This window comes from Pelophylax lessonae (assembly GCF_965119305.1).
Source record: "Pelophylax lessonae genome assembly, chromosome: 2".
NCBI classification, from domain to species: domain Eukaryota; kingdom Metazoa; phylum Chordata; class Amphibia; order Anura; family Ranidae; genus Pelophylax; species Pelophylax lessonae.
The window spans coordinates 225340412-225353865 of NC_138769.1; positions in this window are offsets into that span (position 1 = coordinate 225340412).

Sequence of the window (13454 nt, forward strand, 5' to 3'; positions counted from 1 at the left end):
CAGGACCTGTCCTGTCAGGCCAGGGGGATATTTTAGGAAACACAGCCCTTTTATCCCCAGGAGTGGGCCCACAGCTCCCCCACAGGCGTCTGTCCCAGGGACACGGGGGGCTTGCATCACTCACCATACCATGGACCGTGGGGCTCCACTCCGATACAGCTCACCTCCCACCCTGAGTGAAAGTGCTGCCAGCCTAGAGGGGTACGGTGCAACTCAGGGCGTTCCAGGTTGAGGTGTCCCGGCGAAAGCATCTGTTCGCAGGCTCGTCCCCATCCGTCGGGGCTCTGTCGTGGCGAGCCCTGGGTGGACCACAACCTGCTCACGCTCGTTGGCCAGGCTGGGAGACCGTAAGGATCTAGATTATCCAGTGCGAAACCTCAGCCCAGCTGTCACTTGTAGTTCACCAGGAGGATCCCCCTGACACTAGCTAGCGATAGTGAGTAAAGAAATATAAACAAACATTTCTTAAAAGAAAAGAAAAACTGAGACCAGAGTCCCAGTAGGGAACCTAGGTCCTACTCCTAAGCTAGGCAGCAAGAAACTGATTCTATGAGCAGGTATGTCTGGGGTCATGTGGATAGGACAGCCCCTAAAGACATGCCTAGTGAAAGCTTTCACTGCCTAGCTACTCCTGAAGAGGGTGCACATAACCCATTAGTGAAGAAACTTCCAGAGTTGCGTCTGTCAGAGGACGTAAGAGAAATATGGTTTTTAACTTGTAAGCAACAAGTGTCTGAAAAAGACTTGGTCTTTAAGAGGTTAAACTGACCTCATTTACAGATGGAAGTTCACTCCTTTGATCTAAAAGAAGGAAATGATACATTGTAAAACATTGTGTTTATAGTTATGCAACATTAGCAATGTTGATAAACATTTGCCAGAGGCTCTTTTTTTTTCTTGACAGCTGTCAGTGAGCAGAAAACAGATCTGCTCTGCGTGAATCGAGGAAAACTGAATTTTTGTAAAATCTTATCGTAAAATTCCTTTCTCTGAGTCCTCCAACAGTCGACGCCAACTCATACAGTCTTCACCAATGGGTATTGACTTCCTCTCCACAGGAGTAGCTAGGCATAAGACTTGTTAAAAACAAAAGCATTTTACAAAGACACACCCATGGGGGCTGTCCCACTGGCCAATACCCCCCTGCAATAAGCCATCCCAACTCAGTTTGGTAGCATAACAGTAAGTGTACAAGAAAATCCCAAAAGAGGGGCGGGGGCTGCGACTGTCGGAGGACGGTAAGATTTTACAAAAATTCAGTTTTCTCTTACGTCCTCCGACAGTCGCCGCCCACTCATACAGTCTTCACCAATGGGATGTCCCAAAGCAGTGTAGACATGAGGGGTGGGAGACGCAACCGTAGAAAAGGCAAGGCAGTACCCAGATCAGAGAAAGGAACCTTACACGAACAGTAAGAGAACCTTCTGGGCAACAGAAAAAGGCTCAACAGGAGCAACAACCCAGGAAAGCAAATAACCCAGGGGATAAACAACCCCAACAGCCAGGGACCCACAAAAAAAACAGGTTCCCCTACGGCACTGCTGCACGGAGAACTTTGCAGCCAAAGGAGGCATCAGCTGATGCCAGAACATCAATCTTATAGAATTTGGAAAAGGAGTGCACCGACGACCAAGTCGCAGCCTTGCACACCTGGGGCACCGAAACCTGATGCCGGTAGGCCCAGAACGTACTCATCGATCTGGTAGAGTGCGCCTTAACAGGGAAGGGTGGAACCCATTCCTTCAAAGCATAGGCCTGAACAATTGTCTGTCTGATCCATTTGGCAATGGTCGCCGCAGATGCAGCCATGCCCTTCCGAGGTCCCTCAGGAAGGACAAAGAGAGAATCCGATTTTCGAAAGGATTCAGTGGACAACAGGTAAACCCTGATCGCCCTGACAACATCCAAGAAATGCATTGCAACCTCCTTAGGATGCTTAGGCTTCGCACAGAGAGAAGGCAAAACAATGTCCTCATTAAGGTGAAAATGAGACACCACCTTAGGGAGAAAGTGATCGCCACTAGAAAGGCAACCTTCTTAGATAGTAGAGGCAACGATATCTCCCGGATGTTTTCAAAGGGAGGACGCTGTAACACGGACAGAACCAAGTTCAAGTCCCATGGAGGTAAAGGCGCCATCCGGGGAGGGGCCAAGTGGCGCACACCTTGAATGAAGGTGCGAATTAAAGAATGAGACGCCACAGGGCATTGAAAAAGAACAGCCAGTGCCGATACCTGGCCCTTAATCGTGGCCAGCGCAAGGTGCTGGTCCACACCAGACTGGAGGAAAGCCAACACTCTCGCCACCGAGTATGAATGAGGAGAAAAGCCCCTGGACTCACACCAGGCAAAATAAGCTTTCCAGGTAGGGTAATAAATCTTACCAGACGAGGCTTTTCTAGCCTTGATTAAAGTAGGAATGACCTCTGAGGAGAGACCCCTGTCTCTCAGGACCTGGCTTTCAACAGCCATGCCGTTAAAGCCAGCGACTGTAAAGCAGGATGGAAGATCGTCCCGCAGCGGGAGCCGCCAAGGAGACTCGACGGCTAGGTGAACGATGTCCTCGTACCAGGACCGACAGTTTGATCGCTCTCAATTCCAATATGTTGATCGGAAGGGAGGACTCCTCCTCCGACCAAGTGCCCTGGGCAGACAAGTTGCCCAGGACTCCACCCCAGCCCGACAGGCTGGCATCCGTGGTAATCACTGTCCACAGTAACGGTCGGAAGGATTTCCCTTCCGACACAGCTGGGGACTGAAGCCACCACAGAAGATCCATTCTGGTCTGGCGACTCAACGAGACACTCAGATCCAAGGACTGAGGCAGTCTGTCCCACCTGGCCAGGATCTCCGCTTGGAGAGACTGCGTGTGAAACTGAGCAAATGGTATCGCCTCGAAGGCTGACACCATCAACCCCAGGGACCGCATACATGTCCTGAGTGAGGAGACTTCGTTGTCCCTGAGGGACCTGATCTTGTTCTGTAGGGTCCGGAGCTTGTCCTCCGACAGAAACACCTTCGCTTGAGCAGAGTCCAGAACCTTTCCCAAATAGGGAAGACGAACTGAAGGAGACAAAGTCGACTTCTGAACGTTGATGGTCCAACCGAACTCCTGGAGCGTCTGTACCGTAGTCGACAGATCGCGCAACAGGCTCTGACTGGCACTCAATCTTAACAGGAGATCGTCCAGATAACTCAAGACCGCAATGCCCTGTGCCCGCAACAGGCCCAGAACAGGTGCCAGCACTTTGGTAAAGACCCTTGGAGCCGAAGCGAGACCGAAAGGTAACGCTACGAACTGATAGTGGTCCTCCGCTATGGCGAATCGGAGATACCTCTGATGACCCTCGAAAATGGGGATGTGCAGGTACGCATCCTTCAGGCCGATAGAGGCCAGGAATTCCCCTAGCGAAGAGATTCCATACGGAACTTTCAAACTCGCACGAAGCGGTTCAGAGCTTGCAAGTCCAGGATTGGACGTACCTTGCCCTCCTTTCTGGGCACAGTGAACAGATTCGAGTAAAACCCCCAAAACCTGTCCCAATGAGGCACCGGGACAATCACCCCCTGGGCAAGGAGGTCCTGCACTGCTCAATACAGGTCTCGTAAACGCTCTGGGGTGAAATGAAGATTTGAGGGAAAGAATCTGTCCGCCGGCCGCGAAAGGAATTCGATCTTGTATCCTGATCGAATGATTTCCTGAACCCACCTGTCCGGAATTCAGAGCAGCCAAGGTTGGAGGAAAACGTCCCCCCACCCCTGAAACGGGTGAGGGCGTCCCTTCAGGCAGAGGCGGACTGAGCCGCCGCACCGGCGTGGCCGGTCTTTTGCTTGCCCGCCCAGGGCTTTCTCTGGCCACCTTGGCCCTTGAAAGGTTTGCCCTTGTTCTGTGCCTTGAAGGGATGAGCCTGATTGGGTTTAAAGGCGGGACCCCGCTTACCGCGAAAAGGCTTGTTCTTCGGATTTTGGGGCAACAAAGTGCTCTTGCCCCCAGTGACTCCTTTAACCTTCCTAGCGGTATTCCCAAGTGTGACTCGGGGTAAGATTTTAGTGCCAAACGCGGTAACCCCGAGTCACACTCGGGGTAGCGCTAGGAAGAGCTAGGAAGATCGCTGGATGCTGGAGGAGGTTTTACTTACCTTTTCTCCGGGATCCAGCGAAGACTGCGAGCGGTATGCGGCGGCGGAGCTCTCTCCCGATCGTCTGCGAGCCCCGGCTTCCGTCTCCGGTGACGTGACGTCTGCCGGGGGGTGGAACCGGCGGCAAATTCAAAAGTAAAATGCACCAAACACACTGATACCGTTCAAAATAAAATAAAATCACATTACATTGCCCCCCAGTGCCCTTTCCTGCAGTTTTACTGTACTTTTTATGTAAATATATGTATATATATGTATATATATATATATATATATACATATATATATATATATACAGTATATATATATATATATACACATATACATATATATATATATATATATATATATATACACACACACATATATATATATATATATATATATACATATATACATATATATATACACGTAATTCTTGTGAATGAGCAGCCCAAACCAACTGTATACATTATATATATATATATATATACGTATATATATATATATATATATATATATATAATATATATATATAATATATGTATACATAATATATGTATACATACATATATATATATATATATATAATATATATAATAAATGTATACAGTTGGTTTGGACTGCTCATTCACAAGAATTACATGCAAAATAATGGTACCGCTTTCAGCACCTAAAATCCAAAAGAATCATACCGCCAGGGAGGTTAACCAAAGTATCTAAGGCCTCACCAAAAAGGCGAGACCCTGCATAAGGAAAATCAGCCACCGTTTTCCGTGATGTCTGGTCAGCCAACCAGCTCTTCAACCAGATCAGTCGACGGTTAAGTATCACGACACTAGACAGGCGTGCAGCCAAAGGGGCCTCATTCAAGGCTGCATCGCACAAATACATGACCTTTGATGAATTTGGTCCACCGTCTCCAGCGTAGCAGGGGGGGCAGAATCCATCACGAGAGTGCGTCTAAGCACCTTAGTCCACTCCGCCGCCACCTGAGCCACTATGACAGAGGCGAAAATAGGTTTTAGCATGGAACCTGCCACCATGTAAGCATGGCGGGCAAGAGACTCCAACCTCCTGTCCGTAGGGTATCTTCAGTGGGAACCAGGGTAGCCTTGTTTAACATGGCCACAGTGTGATCCACCTGGGGAGCCACACACCAGCGCAAATCCGTAGAAGACGCAAAGGGGTAAAGCAGTTGAAACCGTTTTGGCACCGTGAAAGGGCGGTTCAAACTGTGCCATTGTTCATTCACCGTGTGATGAAACTCAGCGGGGCAGGGAAAAACCTGCGCCGACTTTCGGGTCCTATGTGTACCAAAAGAGGACACAACGCCCGGAGGAATTGGCTCATCCTCCAAATGTAGTGTTTCATTAACAGAAGAAATTAACGCATCCATAGCTGCGTATTCTTCAGGCGACCCAGGGGAAGAATCATCTACCCTCTCCACCTCCGCCTCCCCCTCAGACCCTAGCGGGTCCTGAGAAGAGCGAGACCCTGAAAAGGGCACGCCACCCACAGAAACCACATCACCTTCTGAATCAGAAGAGAAAGAGATCCTAGGCCTTTTCCTAGCAGCCCGTTCAGCCATCAGCACCTCCATGTTGGACACTAAAGTTGCCACCACAGCGGCCAAATTAGTCAGGGCGGGGGATTCAGCAGAACTGGGGTCCCCCCCCCAAGGCTGGAGGGAATTTGCTGTCCTGAGATTCCATTGCAGAAAAACAATTTTGCCAAGGTACTGGCCCTTTAAGAGCGCTGCGGACCCCGCAGCCCACCGTTAAATAGACTGTGTACACAGACCCCCCGCAGGGACAAAACTGAGCCAGAAAGGATAAAACAGAGGAAAATGGAAAGGACAGTCTGCAGAGCCCCACAGAGTGTTACCACACAGATCGCTGCTCCAGAGGAAAAGGAAGTGAGGTCGCCAGAGACTGAACTATATGCTGCAGGCTAAGGGAAAATGGCTACCCATAGGAAGTAATGGGAGGCTTCGGCAAGATGGCCGCCGACATGTGCACAGAACGATCTGTTGCCACACACAAGATGGCGCCGGTGGGCGCCAAAACCACTACATAGAAGCTGTGTAAAAAGCTTATAGTGAAGCCAGACATGCCCACACCTAAAATGGCGGACCGCGCGGTTTTTACCCCGCAGCGGCCGCCGCACACACAGTCTGCACATCCAAACACCGAAGTGACACAGGAGAGGGGCCCCAAACACACACAGCGCCAGCAGTGCAAATAAAAAAGACCCCTGCAGGGATCGCATCAGGGAGCCCCACAAACGCACAGACATGAGGGAACACCACAGCACACAGGACTGCCACCCCAGACAGAGGCCCCACACAGAGAGTACTTACCTGTACAGGATGGCGTGGGGTGCCTCTCATTAAACGGAAAACCGCTGCCCTCAGATGGCAGGGAATGCCGTCAGCCAAAACGCAGGACACTGCAGCATGCGAATAAACCGTAGATGTGTCCAGTGAGGTAGCCACCTCACAGGCTGCATCCCTGCGAACAGGGATGGGTCATTCGTAAAGCCAGGGCGAACACATGGCTGAACGCTCAATGGCGGGCTGGGGATCCATCTGACCCTCTGCCCTGGAGAACCAGGGCGACCAGTCCGATTCCCAGCTCTGCAAAATCCATCTTCGTCCGAAGATCCGACTAAACTAAAGCTGACAAAATCAATAGCTAGTAAAGCAAAGAAAAAAATGACATTCTTGCAAATAAAAATCATAAAAAAAAAAAAAAGATTTGAAGGCTGAGACTGTAGCCCCAGCACAGGGAAGCCTATCTACTCCTAACGCTAGGCAGAAGACAAACTGAATTGGGATGGCTTATTGCAGGGGGGTATTGACCAGTAGGACAACCCCCATGGGTGTGTCTATGTAAAATGCTTTTGTTTTTAACAAGTCTTATGCCTAGCTACTTCTGTGGAGAGGAAGTCAATACCCATTGGTGAAGACTGTATGAGTGGGCGGCGACTGTCGGAGGACGTAAGAGAAATATCATTTTAAAGTGGTTGTAAACCCACTTTAATGACTTTTACCTATAGGTAAGCCTATATTAAGGCTTACCTATAAGTGCTGTAAATATCTCCTAAACTTGCACCGTTTAGGACATATTTACAGTGCATGCAGCCGATGACATCATCGGCGCATGCACTTTGAAGAAACGGCTGCCCGTGCATTGTTATGTCTTGGACTCGGATATAATCAACAGCAACTGCTTTTCTAGCTCCCTGACCCCACTAGAACATATATGCTTGGCTGGAACTAGGATGGAAAAGCCAGTATCGCTAGCTTACTCTTGGTTGCGATCGACAGGCTTCAGGGAACCAAACAAATATAAACTAATGTGGGAGAAAGCACTAAACACCTCATTTAACGATGAGCAATGGCTGAAAACATGTCCTTTTGCGCATAAGTGCTCTATCAGCACTAAATTGCAGGAAAACTTCTTCAAATTACTGACTCACTAGTATAATACTCCAGATAAATTGCACAGCTGGTTCCCGGAATGTCTCTGATCTCTGCTGGCATTGTAAAAAAGAAAAAGGCACCTTGTTGCACATCTGGTTGGACTGTCCATTTATACAAACCTTCTGGCATGACGTTAGGGGGACGATTGTTCAAATCACGGAAACAACAATTTCCCTAACTACAGAATGCTGCTTGTTACATATATCTAACTGTACTATGAGAAAATATAAGCGATCTTTGACACGGCACCTGCTCACAGTGGCCAAGTCAATTATCCCTAGACTATGGAAGTCCACACGCACCCCCCACACGTACTGATTGGCTCAAGATGGTGAATCACCTCTTTGCCCTGGAAGAAACTAGAGCTATAGCTAATAAATGCACAGACAAATTCAACAATACATGGGAGTCATGGACAGTATTTAGATACTCAAACTCCTTTAGGAGTTTTTTCCCATCTTAGGTTTTAACAGGTGGACGTGTCCAGGCATCCTAATGTGACCTCCGCTCCGCTACATCTTAACATTGGTAAGTCGCCAACGCTTTGCCATCACAATATTACTTCTTTTCTTTCTCAATATGTGTGTAATTCTATTTACTATCTTTTACAAATCTATTTTTTTTTTTTCTTCTTTCTTTCTCATTACGAAAAATTTTACCTTTGCTCGCTTTCCGTTACTATAATAGAACAACTGTTGTGACAATCTTTCTGTTACTTTTTGACTGCAAATTTCGTATCACGAGTTGAATCTGTTATGACCATTCTATACTGGCCTATGTTTGTTACTTGATCTTGTGCAATTACTTTATATTGAGCAAAACTGTTTTTTTTTTTAATTTCTGTCTATGCCTTTTATTTGAATAAAAATTTTATTGATAAAAAAAAAAAACGTGGCAAGTGACAAGCTGCATCTGGTGGCAGGTCACATGGCAAGTGACAAGCTGCATCTGCCGGCAGGCAACGTGGCAAGTGACAAGCTGCATCTGCCGACAGGCAACGTGGCAAGTGACAAGCTGCATCTGAAGGCAGGCAACGTGGCAAGTGACAAGCTGCCTGTGGTGGCAGGCAACGTGGCAAGTGAAAAGCTGCATCTGGTGGCAGGCAATGTGGCAAGTGACAAGCTGCATATGGTGGCAGGCAATGTGGCAAGTGACAAGTTGTATTTGGTGGCAGGCAACGTGGCAAGTAACAAGCGGCGTCTGGTGACAGGCGGCGGTGGCAAGTGACAAGCTGCAACTGATAGCAGGCAACGTGGCAAGTGACAAGCTGCATCTGGTGACAGGCGTCGTGAGAAATGACAAGCTGCATCTGCCGGCAGCCAACTTAGCAAAAGACAAGCTGCATCTGGTGGCAGGCGACGTGGCAAGTGACAAGCTGCATCTGGTGACAGGCGACGGTGGTAAGTGACAAGCTGTATCTGTTGGCAGGCGACATGGCAAGTGACCAGCTGTATTTGGTGGCAAGCGACGTGGCAAGTGGCAAGCTGCGTCTGGTGACAGGCAACATGGCAGATGACAAGCTGCATCCAGTAGCAGGCGACGTGGCAAGTGACAAGCTGCATCTGCCGGCAGGCAACGTGGCAAGTGACAAGCTGCATTTGGTGGCAGACAACGTGGCAAGTGACAAGTTGCATCTGGTGGCAGGCAACGTGGCAAGTGACAAGCTGCATCTGGTGGCAGGCAACATGGTGCCCTGATGATTGAAGAGCTAACACCAGTCATTGCCCAGGCAAATTGGCCGCAGAGAATAGGTAACTGTGAGAGACTGTGTGGCAACTGGCAAAGTTAGTGACTGAGTTTTCCATTGCTGTTGTGTCAGGCCCCGTTCACATCTACCGATTTGGGATAGCAAGTGGAATCGCCCAAGATTCCAAACTGCATTGCAATGCTGGCAAAACACATCATACATATTTGTGACATTTATTTTGATGGCACCAAATCGCAGTGTGGTTTTGCTGTGATTGTCGCTCAAAAGAAGCTCCTGCTCCTTTTTCAGTGACAAGCTTTACGTGATGCTGCTTGCCGTGGGATAAATCACAAGACAATTGTGCCAAAGCTGCACCACATTTTAGGTGCCATTAAAACACACGTGCTGCGATTTGCCTGTATGCCAGCTTTACAGTGTGATTTGGAACGGCCGGCAGAATCACAGCGATTCTGTCAGCGATCCCAAATTGCTAGATGTGAACAGGGCCCTAACGACTTGATGTCATGTACTTGCATGTCATTGTGTTCAAGCGGTTATACTGGGCCATGGCTGCATCGGTCAGCCATAATCCCAGTATTGTTTTGTTCCACGAGGCCCTAATAGCGATCCCAGTGGCTAATTAGCTGCTCAATTGCTTTTACAAGCGGTCATCCCCTCCCGCTGCTCTCCGTTGCTTTTCCTGGGCTCTACTGTCCCTTTCAGAGAGCCTGGCATCTGATCCGGCAGTTGATACATAGAGGTGATCAGGGACCAGAACGTCACTGATCATCTCTATGGCCTAGGACACCGGAAGCAATGAGGCGAACACATACGTAGGTTGTGCACACATATGTAAACAGTGTTCGCAACACACATATGAGGTATCGCCACAAACGTTATAGCGAGAGCAATAATTATAGCTCTAGACCTCCTTTGTAACTCTAAACTGGTAACCTGTCAAATTTTTTAAAGCATCACCCATGGAGATTTTTTAGGTAGTATAGTTTGTTGCCATTCTACGAGTTTGCACAATTTGAAAGCATTATGTTAGGTATCTGTTTGCTCAGCACAACAGCATCTTTTATATTTTTTAAAAAATAGGGCTATAGTGTTTTCCACATAAAAATTTACTGAAGTATTTAAAAAAAAAAAATGTGTTTAGAAAACCGCTGCGCAAATCCCCTGTGACAGAAAGAATTGCAACAACCACCATTTTATTCTTTATGGTCTCTGCTTAAAAATATAATATGTTTGGGGGTCTAGCAAAAAAAGTACAGTTATTTACATGTAAGAGAGAAGTGTCAGAATAGGCCTGGTCTTCAAGTGGTTAATGGCACTGAGGCTGAGCTGAGTTTTCCATTGCTGTTGTGTTACTGACAGTTCAGCCTAGCACTGGCAGCCATGATAGACATGGTGGCCAGAGCCAGGCTGGACTGATTAATCCTCAGTTCACAACATGATCCGCATATGAATAACACAGGAACCACCCCACATTCCTGTTTAATTCACATGTGCTTCAGGGTGGTGCGATTTGGGCTCATTCATTTTGAATAGGCTCAGATCAAACCAAAGTCATGCATGCACCAATTTTGGAATTTCACTGCAACCAAATTGTATGGTTGCTTTGTACCATGCAATCCAATGCAGGCAAATGCAATGTGTTTACAACCTGTGTTTGGCGTGTTAGTGTAATCTCAACGACACCCCAAACACAGGTTGCAAACGCATTGCATTTGCCTGCATTGGATTGCATGGTACAAAACAACCACACAATCCTTTTCCAAACTTAATGAATTTTTTTATTTTTATTATTTTATTTAAAAAGCTTTTACTTAGTATCTGCTGCTGCACCCCCCCCCCCCCCAGATCAAAAAATTATCGATGGTCCTGATTTGTTGCCAGTGTCCGTTTGTTGGCAGTATAACCAGACAGTCTTAAAATTGTTGAGTCCCTCAAAGGACAATAAATAAAAATCAATTGTTTAATTTTCAGATGCTAACAATTTGAACAATAACAATTTGAAACATTTTCACTTTATATAGGAAATCTATATAAGTATAAATGCCCTATATATACACATTTACAAACCATATTTAAAGAGTATGTAAGGACATTTCTTAGTTTTGGATGCAATAGGAAAGTGTTAGAACCTCTGTCAAGTTTTTATAGCTGTCGGTGTCACTGCTGGAGGGATTCACTTTCTCTTTGGTGTCCATTGTCACTGAGCCAAAAAATAAGGGGGAATCCAAAAATTGTGAGTTGTTAAAGGAAAAATTGAGGGTGAATCCTGTAAAAAGTACACCTGTTCCCATGACAACTTTCTAATATGAAAATGTCCCTAATTTTAAAGAGCTTTACTATGGTGTTTCGAAGACAGGAAGTGAAGGGAAATCTCCCCAGCAGGACACAGACAGCAAACAAAAAAAATAACTTCACAGGGGTTTTGACTCTTTCCTATTTTTTCTTAAACAAGGCTTCTACATACACTTTAACCCTTTCACTGCCAGCTCTGTATGGCGTACGAACCTACAGCACTGCTTATAGCTGGCCAGGTCCGTATGCCAGACGGACCTCATTTCACCTTCTGATATAAGCTCATGGTCACTTCAGTGACCATGAACTTATACCGTAATTGTTCAGCAGATGCTGCTGAACAAACTGATAGCTCTGATCAGTGGCTGATAGTTTACCTAAAATGTGACCCCCCCCCCCCCCCCTCCTGCTGCCGCAGCTCTGCCGCTATGTCTCCTGCCCCTCGCCTATGCTGACATCTAAAGTGCCCCCCCTCAAACTCACCCTTACCCTGCTTTACCCGTTCCACTCTGATCCCTCCCCTTCCCCCAGCCCTGATTCCCCCCCTTTGCAAACTCCCTCTGTGGCTGTCCTGCAGCTGTCAAATTCTCTCCTCTGCCCTCCCACCGGCTTTTTGTCTTGCAGGGCAGCCACAGAGGGATCAACTTGCAGAAAGAGAACCCCCCTGCTGATCGGACACCCCCCCTCCAGTGCCCCCCCCCCACTTCCCTAATGCCCAGGTGCTGCTTGCCCTGCAGCTGCTACCCGACTCTCCTACCTACCCTTCCCAACCGATTTCCGTTCTGCAGGGCAGGCACAGAGTTTTTTTTTTTAAAGTACACCCCTGTGCTGTCCGACCCCCTCTTCAGTGCTCCTTCACCTCCCCGATGTTCGGGCATCCCTTCTATTCTGCTCGCCCGCTCTCCCTCCTTCCCTCTTGCCAGCTTTAGCAGCTGACAGATCGCGTTCAGCATGGAGGGGGTGTTGTGAAGGGGGGGGGGGCTGGTAAACATTTGTTTTACCAGCCCCCTTCCTTTCCTGAAAGAATGCAGTCAGCGATCATTACAGATCGCCCCTGTATTTTTTCATCACTGACATATAGTAAAATGTGTTTACTATGTGTCAGTTTGTCAGTGAAACTATGTTTCATTTTATGAATCGATAGGAGTCTTAACAGACTCATCCATTTATATTCAGTGCAGCTCAGGCTGCAGAGAAAGGAACTGTCTTTAGTCCATTTCTCTGTATTAATAAAGAGACATTAGAGGTCTGTTTAGACCCCTGATGCCTCTCCAAAGCATCCCCTCCGCCCAAAAAAATTAAAAAATAAAATAAAAAATAGATAGGGTAGATTTAGACATGTGTCTAAATCCCCCGTGCCTCTGAAGCCCAATCCACAGTTGGATGGAGCTTCAGAGGCTACTGACAGGCGGGGAGGAAGCAATGTGACGCCTCCTCACTGCCAGCTATAACCCCATTTTACCAACAAATGCACCGCAACCACATGCATTGCACAAGGTTGTGGGGGGTTTGCTGCATTTCCCCTTGACATGAAAGTGTAGTGTTCGCTCGAAGACATCACTGCAAGTTGGGACAAGTTTGCTGCGGGCGCAAGGCATCACAGCATCAGCACCCTGTCCACTGCCTATTACATTTTAAAGCAGAGCTCCACCCAAAAGGGGAAACTCTTAAGTGTCTTTGTATGAAAAGTTAGCAGCTACCGTATTTGTAGCTGCTGACCTTTAATTTTTTGGGGGGGAGACTGGAGCTCCTCTTTAGGGGCGGGCAGGGTGCGTTTGGCAGGCAGCAAAAATGCAGCTCAAACGTGCATTGTTGCTGCCCCCAACTGAAAGTCTAAACAAGACCAAATG